General features: G+C 38.6%; 1 protein-coding gene across 1 annotated transcript in view; it reads left to right on the forward strand.

Annotated features, from left to right (window-relative positions):
* RIT2 (Ras like without CAAX 2) overlaps nucleotides 1–17,183 on the forward strand; it is a 188,542-nt gene that overhangs the window by 104,020 nt on the left and 67,339 nt on the right. The window lies entirely within an intron of this gene.

Consider the following 17,183-nt stretch of genomic DNA (forward strand, 5'->3'; position numbering starts at 1 on the left):
AGTCAGGATCTTTGTGGCAAAAAACCTGTTTTCTTTGGAAGTTACCAACCATTAAAAACAGGTTTCTCATAAAAGTACTAGATTTAGTTAAAGGTTTCTCAAATCAGACTGAAAATACTTCTGGTTAGAATAGATAAATGCATATAAGATTATCTTTGCCTGAAAAGCCAGTGGCTGTGTTATTAGAGTGTCCTGGTAAGATGGGGCAAGATTTGAGCCACCATCACCCTTAGAGCAGTAGATTTCTCTGACTACGAGGGCATTCACTGTGGCTCTTTTAAACTCTTTAGTAATCTTTTCTCACTCTTATCCTTTTGCTTCCTCTCCACTCCCTCTTTGCTCTCTGTGTTGATATGTGTGTGTGCAAGGGAGCGAGTTAGACAGATGGCTTGGTTATGACCTGGTACTGAATGGAAAATATCTTTAATCTTAAGCAGATACTTTGAAAAGGGGAAAAAAACCCATTTTCCTATATGGAAATCTTAATAGGCTCTTTAAACACACTACAATTGCTTTCACATGACTGACTTCTGTGCAGACATACGTAACAGTTAAATAAAATGGTGTTTTTCGGTTCATTAGCATCTGTGCTCACATGATCCCCTCTACTCTTTTCCACTTATCTTGTCACTCTTCTCCCCATTTTTCTGTCTTTCTTCTACCTGAAGAAAATCCAAGGCAGTGCTAAGCCTGAAATTAGTCCTGAAGATCTAATGATGTACATTTAAAACTTCGCATCTGTTTCCAGATCATTGACTTTCTCCCTAAATCATACTGTGACAAAACGTTAATGGTGACAATCCAGCTGCAGTTTAACACACTGCTTGAAACTTCAAACAACAGTGCCATGTGCAACATGGGGTACAATCTGTGCAGCTTCTGGACTACTTATATACCAGATGGGGGAGGAATGTGGATCCAGTTGTTCTGCTGAGTGAACAGGACATTGCACCTGATCCCAACCGAAATGGGATACGATTCATTACCTACAGTTACCTGTAGATGAGGTTTTCAGGAATGCTGTGTTCACTAAGTGAAATGAAGACTGCCAGAAGAGAGTTATATTTGGTACTACTTCTTTCTGTTTATATGTTCTGTTGGGCATTTATCTTTCAATCACTGTCAATGCATATAAAAATATATGTCTGATTTAAATGTTTTACATGCTCATTGGTGATCATGTCTGGTCCCCAAAAAAGGAAAATCAGTGTGCGTTTTTGTCTCAACTGGATATCACAAGCAGTGCTCGAGATTAAAGGGCATGGGGAGGATCTTGGGAATGTTATTAGAAATTATTTCTCTGAGGTATGTCAGACACACAAAAAGCTGTTATACAAGGTTGTCACTGAAGATCCTGCCTGAATGTGTATCAAGGCAGTTCCAAATCATGGTCTTATTTTTTTAAAATGCTTTCAATAAGCCAGGATTCAGATCCTCATAATCGTTTCCTCCACAACCTCTCTAAAACTGTCAACAAACACGGCAATGCCAGAAAGGCTTTCTCAAAACTGCAATGCAAACTTTGAGTCATGGGTCACCATTATATCAAAGACTAGGAAGATAATACAATGCAGATATGTTTTTTTGAATAAATCGCTCTGTGAGTACATCTACATGAGAAAGTAGCATGAGCCAACAGAACTGTAGAACAAAAGAATTTATTCTGAAGCCCACATTTGGGGAATTTATTTTTAACTTTGGACTAGCTCTACTCCAGGGCTATTATCTCCATGATTAGCTGGTGCTGAGGTGTGTAAGTTGTGTTCCTGGAGCATATCTTCACTTAAATTTCATCCATGGTTCAGGTAATGTTCTCAGAGACCAATCCACAATTCAAAGCAAAGCACGGTTAAGTGGAGTTGTTTAGGACACACTGCTCAGAGTGCCTCTCTGACCTCAACTAAAGACCAACGTGTGGGAGGTCATGTCTGTGCCCAGCTTTAGGCGCATGTTAATGAACTTCTGCAGCTCGTTATTTCAGAACTGGGACATGAGGTTGTGCTGATAGTGTGTTTAACAAACACTGAAATAAGTTATATCTATGCTTACCTGTTAGGTTAAGCAATACCTAAGTAACTTGATGAACTGTAGGAGTGTAGATTGAAAGGAATCTTTTCAAGGTCATGTACTGTAGTTACGGCTTCATTAAATTTGCTTGGATGGTCAACAGTTGTAGCCAGCTAACTCTGGGGTGACAGACAGCAATGGTCTGACAATGTATGGCATTAACATATCAATGAACAAACAGTGAGGTACACAAACATACCAAATTCAAAAACCTCACAAATAGTAGGTGTCAGAATGCAATTAGCCAGATTGGAATTTGGCCAGGGCAAAGGGACTAATATTGTTGCTTTGTTTAATGACTTTTTTCTCCTATGAAATCCATTAAAGCTACTGTAATGTTATTCATGGTATTTGGAAACATAACATTAAGTTCAACGTTCTCAGGCATCATTTCTATTTAATGACAATTCAGGCAGGCTGTAGTAGCTTGGTCAGACAACACTTTTGTCTGAAATGCAAACCCCTACACAATACAATTAATGATGTATGTTGCTTGCCTCAAATCTATCAACAGGACTACAAGAATAAAACTAATCTGCAATTAAAATTTTTTGTTAGGAGAAACACTACTGAAAAACAAAACCAACAAGCTTATTATTTTTAAATAATGATTTTATTTTCTAATGGCTTCAGTGAAATTATTGTTGTCTTTAAGTATGCCTGTCATTTTTAATGTCTTAAGAAATGGGCTTGTCTGTACTTAAAACAAGTTTTAATTACATCCATCAGCCTAAAGAATAAACATTTTCAATTTTCTCAGAAACAATGTGGAGGAACAACTGTGAGACAACAGTGGGGAGGAAAATACAACCCATTATCTTGATGCGCATATTCAATCTGGTGGCAAGGCTCCCTCCAGCCTCCATTCCCTTCTATCCATTCGTACTGCAGCTGCGTCTGGTCCTTTCTGACCTTGTTCCATTTTGTGTTCAGAGATTCACGAGGAAAGTGAATGGACATGAATGGTTAAGGAATTTATGTGTGTTCATTCCTTGATTTTTAGCCATTGCTCTAGGAAATATTTAAGTATTATATGTATTTTATCCCATAGATTATTGGTATAAAAATCAGAGCACTAAGTGCTTGATTAGGTACCATTTTAATTACAGTGCTTTCCAATGTTAAAGTCATTAGATTAATAAAGATAGGCTGTTTGTCTTTTAATGTCATTAGAGTCATTAGACTTTCAGAAACATTTAGGACCAGCTGCTATGTAGATAGATACTTTTACTTCAGGTAAGCTTTGCCACTTTATCTCAGAACAACATCTGGTTCTTACTGAAGTTTAAAATCTGTATAATGGATAAATATTTAATTAAAACATATTCATCTTTAAAAACTATAATAAACAACTGATCCTATTTGAGCTCATGCCACACAAAAGCTAACTTGCAGCTTTTAATTAAAATATTTTATAACAAAGACATGTGGCACTGGTGAAAGGATGTTTGAAAAAAATTATTGATAAGACTTTGCCTACTGACCATTACAATATATTACATTCAACAAAGCAGAGGGGAACAAACTACATAATGTCCTTCAAACAATGTGCTGTAGCTCTGAGCTGGAAAGAATAGGCACTTTCTGGAGGTTTTTTTCAAACTTTTAACATAGATCTGAGATCTCCTCTGGAAATTTTACCTATATAGAAATTGCATAGACTTCATGGAGCAGTTTTTTCTATATGCTTTTGTTTCACCAAGAGGAATATGCTGCAGTCTCAATTGAGTCCACGGGTAACATGTTGATATCCTTTGAGTCGTAGGTTATGAGGGCAGCTCATGCTTCATTCAGCTCGTGGCCTCTCTAGGAAGCTTGCCACCAAAGGTGTTAGTTTTGCCAGTACAGTCTTGGTCCTGAAAAGAATTATGCAGTTGTTTACCCTTCCACACATGAGCTGTTTTATTGCCTTCAAGCACAAATATGAGCATATTTGTAGCAGTGCAAATAGGAGCAGTGCTTTTGAAACAATTTTCTTCCTTTTTTCTCCCACTACAGCCTTCCTCCTTCAGTAGGAAATACAAAATCAATGTGAAATCTGTCTTTAACATGTAACAACATCTTCACTAGAGTGCAAATTGATTACAGGGTCTTAATTACGTTTTATTTCTAAGGTTTTATACTGTAAGATAATTCTCAAACCAGGATTACAGTGGCTCGGTACAGTCTCGAGATCTGAACCAGCCGCCCGCAGAACATTCTGGAATTTGCTCAAGATGAACTGACCAGTTATCAGATACTGCAAGCACCAAATTTTAGATTTCTTATGATGACAGTTGCTCTATTTCCATCCTGGCTTCTAAAATGGAGAAATAGCTTTTGAGTCTGAGACAACTAATGTTCTTTCTTGTTTTGGTTTGGTTTCTTTTGTATGAATAACTTTTCAGTATATTTCAAACATTGTCAGTCTATACCTTCTGGTGCCTGTCTGAGACACTGAAAATACAGAATATGACATATTTTATTTTAATTTCATTTTCCAGTGTGTGACTATGAAGCACTATTTACTAAATGCTCTCTTATTCACATTAGTAATGAAATTACAGTATTCTGAACTTCTTACCTAGGCATCAGGCTGAATGCTTATGTTTTGGTGATTAAAACTGCTTTCAAATTTGTAAATGTCCTTTACCACCAGCAGTTTCATTTCCTCTTAAAGACATTTGGGTGGAAGTGTCTGTCTACTGAAGACTCTTGTTTCTCACTTAGAAGGCCAGTGCCCTACAAAAAGAGTGAAAGGTTTCATTGTTTTTTTCTGAACTTTCCAACTTCAGTCAAGGGAAATTAATTTTCTGCTATTTACTGAAAAAGAATAGTACACATTTGAGTTAAATATAGACATGGTAAAGTGATTAGACTAAATGAGTTGGCGAGATTGTCTATAAAATTCATGCAGAAAACCAGGATTTATCATGTATCATGGAAGCATATCATAAAATGAGATTTATCTGCCCATGATGACATCTGTCTTTCTGATGACTGTAGAGGGAGGCATGGACAACTAGCTTCCTAGACTTTCCATATCAATATTTGGGTGAGATGGAGACTAACAAAATTGTTTATGACAATGTTTCAGTTGAGAATCTAAACTTACTGATTCATTCTGTTGTTATTGTTGCTGCTAAATTAAGACTAGACTTCTGAAGCATGCTTACCTTGCCTTTGGGTTTTGAATGAATAAAATCTAATAAATAGTCATTTTTAGATGATGTTCCCTTCTAAAGATCAGTGTGAGCTGTAATCTTAAAATATCTCAGATGTTTTCAGGCAGGCTTACCTTAAATAATGGCTACAAAAAGCGTAGTGGTATTCTTAATATAAAAAGCCAGAGGAGTATATGGCAGAGAAGAGCAAATTCTTCAAAGCTATTTATTTGAATGTTGTAATTAATTTTTAGATTAATTCATTCCTCCATCTTGATGTCATCTTGGATGTTCATTTTCAATGGGCATCCATGCAGTTCCATTTTGCTAACATGAATTCCTGCTCAAAATGAATTTCATTTGCACGGAGGTGCTATTATCACTTACATTTGTGTGCCTATGTATTACCTCTCCCACTTGAAGTCACATCATATTCTTAGTTTGCTCTTCAAACTCTGAATAATATAAACCATTTTTGCTGTTTTGATGGGGCTATGACAGTTGTCTGAATATTTGGAACTAAAACCACTGAAGTTGTCATGATGTTTTATTATCTTAGAAAACTGTCAAACCTTTGATAATAACTTTCTTACATTACCAAAATATGTATCTGAATTCTGTCACGTTCCTCTACACTTCTAATTTCTACTTTTTTAATTTATTTTGATTTTTCAATATTTCTTTCACATCATTCCCTGTCCTAAGTCTTCATTACATTGTTTGAATAAAATCTTTTAGTGTTAGCCCACCCTGCCCTCCCCCACCCCACTACGCCCCCCCCTCCCCCCCCCCCCAAAAAAAAAGTGTCTGCTTTTCTATGCCATTGCCATTGTAGAAGTCAAATTGGCAGCTGTAGTCTCTTGGAAGGAAATTCTATTATTATTAACTTAACTGTCTCTAGCAAATGTTCATTTATACACAGTTTACCTCTTTGTCATTACAATGCCTTTATATTTCCACAAAAACTCCCAAACTGCTTCGTATTACCCAGGCTGCAGTAAATGCAATCAGACACACAGACAATTGTAATGAAACTGTTGGCTCATTTCTCAATTCATGATTGTGTTAACCTCTAGTGAACCATCCTGTAAGCCCTATAATCCCTTCAACACAGAGTAGAAGACATTTGAAGGGGACTAAGGTGCAGAGAACAAGCTGCTCTATAAGAGAAGAAACAACAGAGAAACAATAGCTGAACTGAGATAAAAAATGTTTATAACAGAAAACCCGGCTATTCAGAGATAAAAACAGAGGCAATGTCCTGCCAAAGCAGGACAAAATAGGACATGTGGCAAGGGGTACACTCTAGGGATGGTGCTGCAAGGTCACTTCACAGCTAGGGACCTTAAACAGCAGCACACTTTGTATTGTTTTAAAAGGTTCCCACTGCTTGTTACCTCCACCTGGTTTACATTCACGCTCCACTTCAGACATTTTGTCCTCCCCATATACCAAATCCCAACTTGGTGTGTCCATGTTGACTCTAGTGGCAGAATGCCTTGGACAAGAGGTGTGAAGCTACAGAGATATTCTCTCACCTCTTATATTTTTGATCAAGATTGCTCCTCGAGGTGAACTTAGACTATGAAATTTGCCTGTTTGGTCTGTAATTTGAGAGGTTAGCTGTTATGAAGACTTAAATGCACTTTTAATTTGGTAGCCAGGCCAGCAGGAACTTTCTTCTTAACTACAGCAAGTGTTGTTGGAAAACTACCCTCACAAGTCTTCTGCAAAACAGCCTTGTGTAGGGTTTATTTGTAAGTTCAGGATGCTGCCGTGTTCCTCAGAGCCTCTCAACAGGAAACCCAATGGTTACACAGTGACCACACAAAGAGGTACATCTTGCAGATAAAACCACAATGGTATCTTTTGTTGGGTGACTAGGGTGTATTTAGTAGCCTGTACAGATTTCCGTGCATGAAAGCAAAATTTGTGAGGAAGCTAATTATCCCTGAAGGGCTTCCATAGTTCATTTTTTGCCAGCAGAGAAAGGCTGAGAAGGAGCTGTATATGGTCTCACTCCAGTTTTTGCCCTGCTCCAGGGGAAGTGCTCCGGAAGTCTGGCTGCAAAATCAGTTTTATTAATTTTAAGCTTAATGTGGAATCTTCTTGTCCCTTATGTGAATATTCCTCTTGTACACGGTACACAAGTCCGGCATCAACTTAGTCTTAATGCAGAAAAAGGAGAGGCAGGAACATACCACATCAGGCAGTACTAACTGGGGCACAGTTTTCCCTTTCCACCATCCATGCCTGAAGTAATATGACCTCTCATCTCTCAAGATTTATCCTCTCAGTTTGTCCACAGGGGCACATGCACATGCAAGAGAACGGCATGCAATGAGAAGGCATCTTTTCATATACATGCTGTTATTTTTACTTCAGCAAAATCAAGGTGTCAGCCTAACTCTTATACATTATTTACTACCAATCCAGTTCAGGAAACTATTTAAGCATATGCTTAATTAGAGTGGAATGAATGGATGTTCTTCATGTTAATCTGCACTTGAGTGAAGATGCTGTCCTGAAAGTAAGACAGTAATGAGCAACTCTGTAAAAATGAAAGTCCCTTGGCAAAGTAGCAGATTAATAAAGGAGGCAACATATACTGAATACATTGTTTATATAAAAATGTGAATTCCTGGTATCAAGGATAGTTTCCTGTATATTTTTGCAGTAGTAGCTCAAATTACTTTAAAGAAGAAATTTTGCCAGAATTTAATTACAGCTTATCATGGTGTCACAAATAATAACAACATGACCTAGCATTTAAAGAAAAGATTAATCAGTTTAATCATCTTTGTTTTCTGAAGATTTGCTTGTATTCTCTGAGGACTCTTTTTTTTTTTTTTATCCCAGATGAATTAGGAAGTTAGAGAGATTTGTTTTTATCCAGATCTAACAACTTGGCTAAGAATAGCAGCATGTTAGCTTCACACACTGTGATGTTGTTTAAGCTGTGTAGTCATGACAAGCAGAAAAAAAGGCAAAGAAATCTTACCCAAACAAGCCAAACTGAAAACAAAATGAAAGGGAAAGGATCTCTTATATCTGTTATATATAATATAAACTTATATATATTAATACATAGATAGATATAATTATATCCATTCTGGAATCTTCCAATCTCTCATCCATAGTGTCCAAATTTTACACCATAAAGTCTGTGTAAAATATTTCTAAATTGCTGAGCAAATTGTTTGATATAACATAGTTAATTCAAGAAGGTCCAGGAAATTACCTGTGATAAAATGACATTAAAACTTATTACTGTAGCTGAAACTCAAGACATTAAATATATATAGACTGTCAGAACTCAGATTTTGTTGTTACAGTCATTAACAGTATTAATCACACGGTTTTACTGATCAGAACTCCAAACCCAGCCTGGGAGTCAGGGCATGGTATGTTGTTTATTTAAAATTAATTGGTATTGGAGTTGATACAGTGTAACATCTCCATCCACGTTGTCCTGATGGGTGTTATTTCAAAAAGAAAAAAGAACGGGCATCACTTCTGTCATTGCTGCATTTGCTTCCTCTGATGCTCAGGGGATGTTCTTTCCCTCTGTTTCCGTCTATGTCATTTTTACCACCTACTACAATCAAAATAGATTAGCAAGGAGAAAAAAAATGTCTTGTCAATTTTTTTATATTGTATGGTACAAGCACTAACACAAATGCATGAGGTTTTGTGTGTGCTTGTGTGTATCTGCATGCTTTAACACCAACAGTGTGCTCAGTATAGGACATTCACCAGCACCACAGGCCACCCTTTGGGTATTTCTGTCATACACAGTCAGTCACTGAAATTTTGGATTTGCTTTATATCTCCTCTGAGGTGGTCGGGAAGACAATGTCTTCACATGTAACGGTATTTGTCATTACCAAACCATAGGACAATTCTTCCATTCTTTCCTGGCTGTGACTCATACAGTCTCTTACTTCATTATTATTAAAAATGTAAAATCCACCTTTGCTTCTGAGAATCCATTCATTTCTACAGCTCATGATTTCTCAGATTTTTAAACCTGAGGAATGCATGTGTTAGATATGATCTTTTGTGTTCTTTTCTCCCTCTGAAATCTGAGTGATATTACCCCAGATATGCTTAGTCCTAGTCCACTGAAATTACAGACCATACCTAGTCACCTTCCTATCATTGTGTCAAACCTACCTAGTGATTTCTTCAAACCACACACAAACTATTACCGTGAAGTCCTAGTTTATTTTCCACTGAGGTCAAGCACAAGACATACACTGACTGCAGGTGATCATGCTGGGAGGTATGACCAGATTTGCAGAATTATCTGGGCATTTTCACTTAATGAATTCTGAACTGATGCAGGAATGTGGGCTTCAGGTGGCATTCCTAATCTCTTTGCTTTGTTTCTTAACATATCATACAAAGAAAATTTTGTAGGTTTTCTCTATTTAATTAAAAATGGAGAATTTTTTAAATATTCATTTTTAATAGGTTACTTGTTATAGGCTGGGAAGGGATTGCAGGTTGTTGTGTGTTCGGTGCAGTCAGGAGAGAAGGTGGAAGAGCAGAAGGTTGGAAGAGGGAGTAAAGATGATCTATGAGGTCGCTGGAGTGAAATATTAATTGAACATTCATCCGATCTAGTGGCATCTGACTTGATTTGGGCTACAGGCTTATGTAGCTACATTCGCAGCACACCTCTCTGAAGAAATGTTACTTATGGAGAAGTCGTATTCCCTTTTGATCCCATTTTATTTCCCATCTGAAGTGAACGAGATGTTTTCACTGAATATTGCCTGAAAGATGACTAGAGATGCCAATTAAACTCTTCAGGGTTATAATGTTCCCAAAACCAGGAGACTTAGTGCTGGAGAAGAGTTTGATTTCATTTTGAGGATCTGCATTTGTAAGAATCCCTGAGATCTGTCAGAAAAAAAGGAACAGGAGAGTTATAGAGATCATAGATGGGTCAACAATGCTTTCTGATCAGTGAGACTGAAGCCTGAAAGTCCTTTGGGAAACACTAGGCAGGATTTCAGACATGGTGGTGGCTGCAAAGAAAATCTTTACTGAGCCCCTGAATAACTGCTGTATAAGACTTTAAAAATATTTAATGCTGACATACTCCTGAATTTTGAGACAAAGAGTATTTCACTGCTTCATCTGAAGTTTTCGCTCTTGCTAAGTTTTGTGAGGAGGAAGAAGGCCAGTCCTGTTCAATATCTTCATTGATGATCTGGATGAGGGGATTGAGTGCCCCCTCAGTAAGTTCGCAGACGACACCAAGCTGGGTGGAAGTGTTGATCTGCTGGAGGGCAGGAAGACCCTACAGAGGGACCTGGACAGGCTGGATTGTTGGGTTGGGGCCAATTGTATGAGGTTTAACAAGGCCAAGTGCCAGGTCCTGCCCCTGGGTCACACCAACCCCAGGCAACGTTACAGGCTTGGGGAAGAGTGGCTGGAGAGACGCTTGGAGGAAAAAGCCCTGGGGGTGTTGGTTGACAGCCGGCTGAACATGAGCCAGCAATGTGCTCAGGTGGCCAAGGAGGCCAACAGCATCCTGGCTTGTATCAGGAATAGTGTGGCCAGCAGAGGCAGGGAGGTGATTGTGCCCCTGTGCTCGGCACTGGTGAGGCCGTACCTCAACTACTGGGCTCAGGTTTGGGCCCCTCGGGACAAGAAGGACATCAAGGTGCTGGAGCGTGTCCAGAGAAGGGCAACAAAGTTGGTGAAGGGTCTAGAGAACAAGTATTATGAGGCGCGGCTGAGGGAATTGGGGTTGTTCAGCCTGGAGAAGATGAGGCTGAGGAGAGACCTCCTTGCTCTATGCAACTACCTGAAAGCAGGTTGTAGTGAGGTGGGGGTCGGTTTCTTCCCCCTAGCAACAAGCGATAGGACGAGAGGAAATGGCCTCAAGCTGCGCCAGGGGAAGTTTAGGTTGGATATTAGGAAAAACTTCTTCACCAAAAGGGTTGTCAAACGTTGGAACAGGCTGCCCAGGGAGGCGGTTGAGTTTCCATCCCTGGAGGTATTTAAAAGAAGGGTAGATGTGGTGCTTGAGGATATGGTTTAGTGGTGGACTTGGCAGTGATAGGTTGGTGGTTGGACTCGATGATCTTAAGGGTCTTTTCCAACCTTAACAATTCTATGATCCTATGATTCTATGATAAGTGGAAGGTGGTGGGGCTCATAGGTCTCAGATTATTAGTTACTGCTTTTCCTTGCTGAAAATATATGCTTCAGTCCTTTGCATTTTACTGGGAGGGAACCAGTACCAGAGAATTGTGTGTAAGGATAATTCCAAGACAAAAAGTATTAGTATAATTTATAAAAAATTCAGAAAACCCAGTATATTTTTTCCTTCAAATCTGTGGAATCCGGAGTATGAAGCCATGGCCAGAAGGGACAATGGTGAAAGTGTCCTTGTACTCTATTCTGCAAAATTTTCCTGACATTCTTAGTAATGGGGTGAAAAATCTAAAGGTAATAAGAACTGAATTTTTGGCCATACCAATGCTCTGTGTATCTGAAGTACAATTAGTTTTTCAGAACATGCTGGAGAAACTCCCACTGTTTGTACCACTGTTCTGTGGTCAGAAAGAATGCTCTGTTCTCCAGGGCTGTCAAATTAACATCATGTATGTCATTTAAATTAAAAAAAGAAAAAAGAGAAAACAATGAAATAAAAACCAAAAACCTGCTTTTACTAATTTTGGAACCTTAGCACATAAAAATAATTTTATAGTTGTCTTGATTGCCTGACATTTTCAATATAGAATGCCTGTAAAAAAGAAATTGCTTTTATGGAGCACAGGTAAAAAGGCCATAAGTGAATGAGAAGATAATTAATAAAAAAAAGTAATAAAAAACTATAGAATATTTCCAATGGGATTTTTTTTATTCCCCTTGTTCACTTAAGTTAAAGGCTTACTGTTATGCCACAGTTACACAGTAGTATAGAAATCTCTATTTTTTGATTAGCAAGTTCCTTAACCTTGTAACTAGAAAGTCTGCTGTTCTTCAGAAGTATGTTTTGTTAAAACAAAATAGGGTTGGAATGTCTATTTTCCTTCAAAATGTAAAACCACAAAGAAGCAGCAGAAAGTTTCATAGTATTGAAATCTCTGGCAGAATATAGTTGTGAAAAAAACCCATATATTTAGAGAGAAAATTAACACAATGGAGTATTAAAAAAACCTACCCCAGTGATACCTGAAAATCAGTAGTAAGCTATTACAATGAAACACTGTAATGCTCCTGTCCGTTAAAATGTATTAAGCTTCCTATTTCTTCAATGTATGGTTTTATTTGTCTAGATGGTGATTTAAAATAGCTTGATAATTTAGGACACCTCCATTTTTCTATATTGATGAAGGTATCAACTGTGCCTACATCATATATTTTTTTCTTGTTTGTTATTCTCATTGAAATTCTATCTAAGATCTGAACAAAGTCAGTAATGTTCTGCCTTCACCTGCCTCTATATCTGTGGTTTTATCTTGATGAATAATGTACCTAAATGAAAGGATTTTGTGATATTTATATTCTGAATAATCACAGGAAAGACAGAGAATGCTGAGGTGAATTTGAATGGCAGAAACATGGGTACCTAAAACTGAGAAATGGGATTATGACATTAAGTTTAGTTCACTATTTATTTCAGAATAAAAGTGGTGGTTATAGAAGATCTGCAGACTGAACATAAGATTCCCAAAATGTAGCATTAGGACTTCAGATCTGAGGGTTTCTCTTGTAGACTGTCCAAATTCAGTACTTGGGCAGCTTATAAAAATGCTGGAAATGAGAAATTTAAAAGTAACTGATAATACAAATGGTAACAAACCATCAGGAACAGATGGTATTCACCCAAGAGTTCTAAAAGAATTCAAGTATAAAATTGCTGAACTATTAATTGTGCTTAAAATGGAATCAGCACCAGGGAAATGGAAGAAGGCAAGTTCAGAAGGGTCCAAGGAACTACAGACCTGCAAATCTGAGTTGTGCTGAGCAGATTGAGAACTACTATAAGAAAGAACAGAAATAACAAGTACATGAATAAATACTTTTTTACAGGCAGAAGTAATCCTGGTCTTCACAGAGGTTACTCATGCCTAACAAATCTTTTAGAGTTCGTTGATTAAATCAACAAACATACATAGAACAGAGTTCCAGTTTTTATATTTCCCTTAAATTTCCAAAGAGCTTTATGTTAATAACAAAAATAATATTGAAGGAAGACAATTCACATGTTAATAAGAGTCAAAAGGCAGGAATAAATGGTCAACAATAAATAGAGACTGTCAATGTAATTCAATGTAGATATAGATATAGATATTTCTGTTGTAAATATATCCATCAGTAACGGGACAATAAGATGAAATATTTTAAATGATATTTAACTATATTGGGTAGTAAAAATGACAGTTGACCATGATGAGGTTTAAAAGTAATCCTTAATATTTTTAAAGCCTGAATGATAAGTTGAAATTCAATGCTGAAGACTGGAAAGTAGTAAAGGGATGGCCATGCCAATAAATACATGGCAAAAGTCTGTAAACAAGCTACCACCACTGAAAAAAGTCACCTTAGAATTAGTGTTGACTGATTTCTGTCAGCTCAATGCTGTATAGGAGACAGAAAGCAAACTGAAATATTATCAAGGAAACAAACAACAGAGGAGAACAAAGCAAGTATAGTAGAATTTGAAAATATAAAAGTAGGTAGGCAAAGATATTAGGGGTGGTAAACAGCTTCCATATGCAGCTATGTCAAAAAAATGTTGGTGTTTCAGTCAGGAGAATTTTGGCATAGGGAGAAAACGTCATCAAAACATGAATAAATAAAGAATATTAATTGTTCCTCACAGTAGAAGAATTGGGCAGAATTAAATTATAATCTGATTAATCAGGTTTATGGTAAACAAATTAAAATACTTTCCTACAGAGTGCATAACTGAACTATGGAACTCATTGCTGCAGGAAATATAAATTTAAAAGATTTTTTGAGAGATTAAAAAAGTAATTCAACCAGCCAAGGAGTATTAAAGTGTCCTGTCCCTAAGCAAGTTGCCGCTGTTGATGATAGCATGGAAGACAAAAGGGAACAGTGGGCTGTTTTATTTAATGTCACTGCTTTTCTGCTGTGACACATATAAAAATTGAACAATAACTAATTTTGATAGGGCAAACACACAGAGGTTTCATAAAACATTAGTTTACATAGATATTTACATTTACTTACACTCATATGTTATACATTAATGTTTTCAGCAGTATTAATGTAGTGTTAATTTAGATTAACAACTGTACATATGCTATGATCATATTATAATAATAATAATATAATAATTTCTATCACATGACAGTTACTACTACTTGGTACTTGGTTTCCGCTGGGAGCCTTTATACTTTCTTCTTTGGGTTTGGTTTTTTATTTTTCCCCTAAAGTATTCTACTTTCCCAGGAAATATTAGCTTGAAGCAGAAATCACTGGATAAAGATGTTCAGTCTGTACTATAAAGCAGTCCAGAACTGTGGTCCTAAGTGTCTTTTCTTTTCAAAAATATATTCATCTTTCAATATTCTTTTATTTTCTCTTTAAGTGCAAGAAGATTCTTAATAGAAGTCACATTTATTAGAATTGTTTCTAGAAAGGACAATCAAAGAACATCACATTCTGACAGCTAATTCAATTAAAACTAAAGGTTTCCAGAAAATTTTCTTACATGTGTGGTTTTGTTCCCTAATTTAATGTACATATTGAATATGCACATAAGACAGAGTCACAAGAGAATCAGGAATGGAGTCAGAGATGGATTCCAGGAATCCTGACTTCTACTCATCAGATCAAAACACCAGATAATTTTGTCTCCCTTGTGCATGATTATATGCTTTGTGTCATTTCGCAGCAGAAAATAACAAGTAGTAAGGGGTGGAGAGATTCACTGATGCATCTGAGGAGGCAAGCTCCAAAGCCTAAGGCTGGCATTGCCTTTCAAAACAATTTTGGCTGTGAGTGTTTGCAAACAGATGTCAAGCTAGGGAAAAAACTGATCAGCAGTGCCACTAATTTGATGTCCTCAATGCTTCACTAGCTGGATGATTTCCCATCCTGGACTACTGGCCCATTAAACCTGTCTTTTATTGCATAGCCATAAACCTGAATGAAGGGAAAGGACCTACGTGACCCCATTTGTCTAAGATAGTGAGGGACAAATTGGAATCTAAGGGCTAATACAGGGAAACATAAAAACTGTTTGTTTTCTGTAGCACAGAACTGAGATGTTTATAGCAATGTGGGGAAAACCCTAGATGCATAGCAGAGCTATTAGCCCAATTATCTGTCGTGCCAGGAAGGAAGAATCAAGCATACGTCCTGTACTCTCAAATTTACATTTACCTTTCTCCCAAGAAAAGGATTCTGAATAAGACTGACTTTGAGGCTGGATGTTTAGTGATGGGGACTCTTAAAAGATTAGTCTTGGTTTTACTTTGAGTAAAAATCCAAGATTTCAGTTACATATCAAGTGGTGATCTGGACTCTCAGAGACAAAACTATTGAACTGAAAACCTTGCAGGTTCAAGCTTACACTCCCCATAATTTGAAGTACTTGGCCACCATGCACAGCTAGAAGTAAATGAAGGGCAATGTCTTGCTATACTTTGTTTTTCCTTTTGTTAAACTGTATAGGCTTTATCTATAATATTGCAACTTTCTAGAGATCCATCCTTCTCCAAAGAAAGGAGAATGGTCACGTAAGGCTTTTCTTTAGCTTCAATATACTTAGAGCTAGAGCCTCAGCAAGTCAGAAGACATTCAACTTGTTTGCTACACTGCTGTTCCATCAGTCAGGAAGAATAATTAATAAAGTCAGCAGAACTGAGTCTTCAGTATCACATGGTATCACAGAATCAAAGAATCAGAGAACTGTAGGTGTTGGAAGGGACCTCTGGAGATCATCTCGTCCAACCCCCTGCTGGAGCAGGCACCCCCAGAGCAGGGGCACAGGGCCGCGTCCAGGCGGGGGGTGAATGTCTCCAGGGAAGGGACCCCACAGCCTCTCTGGGCAGCCTGTGCCCCTGCTCTGGCACCCCCACAGGAAATAAGTTTTTCTCACACTTAGGTGGAACATCCTGTGTTCCAACTTGTGCCCGTGGCCCCTTGGCCTGGCGTTGGGCACCACTGGAAAAAGCCTGGCCCCATCCTCCTGACACCCGCCCTTCAGATATTTATAGGCACCGATGAGATCCCCCCTCAGGCTTCTCTTCTCCAGGCTGAACAAGCCCAGGTCTCTCAGCCTTTCCTCACAAGGGAGATGCTCCAGCCCTATGATCATCTTCATAGCTCTCTGCTGGACTCTCTCCAGTAGTTCCCTGTCTGTCTTGAACTGGGGAGCCCAGAACTGGACGCAGCACTCCAGATGTGGGCAGAGTAGAGGCAAAGGATAACCTCCCTCGCCCTGCTGGCCACGCTCCTTTTAATGCCCCCCAGGGCACCGCTGGCCCCCTTGGCCCCAAGGGCCCGGTGCTGGCTGAGGGTCACCTCGCTGCCCCCCAGCACCCCCAGGGCCTCTCAGCAGAGCCGCTCTCCAGCAGGTCCCCCCCAGCCTGTGCTGGTGCGGGGGGTTGTTCCCCCCCAGGGGCAGGACCTGGCACTGGCTCTTGTTGAATTTCCTGAGGTTCCCTTTGGCCCAGCTCTCCAGCCTGCCCAGGCCTCGCTGGGTGGCAGCACAGCCTCTGGCGTATCAGCCACTCCTCCCAGCCTGGGGTCATCAGTGAACTTGCTGCGGGTACGCTCTGTGCCTTCATCCAGGTCACTGATGAATATGTTGAACAGGACAGGACCCAGCACAGACCCCTGGGGAGCACCACTAGTGACCGGCCTCTAGCCAGCTCTGCACTGTTGATCACGACACTCTGAGCTCATCATAATGCATAATGGGCTGTACGTAGTTACAAAATTAAGGGATACAAATGTTTTATTGCATTT

Source organism: Phalacrocorax carbo, chromosome Z (assembly GCF_963921805.1).
Source record: "Phalacrocorax carbo chromosome Z, bPhaCar2.1, whole genome shotgun sequence".
NCBI lineage: Eukaryota > Metazoa > Chordata > Aves > Suliformes > Phalacrocoracidae > Phalacrocorax > Phalacrocorax carbo.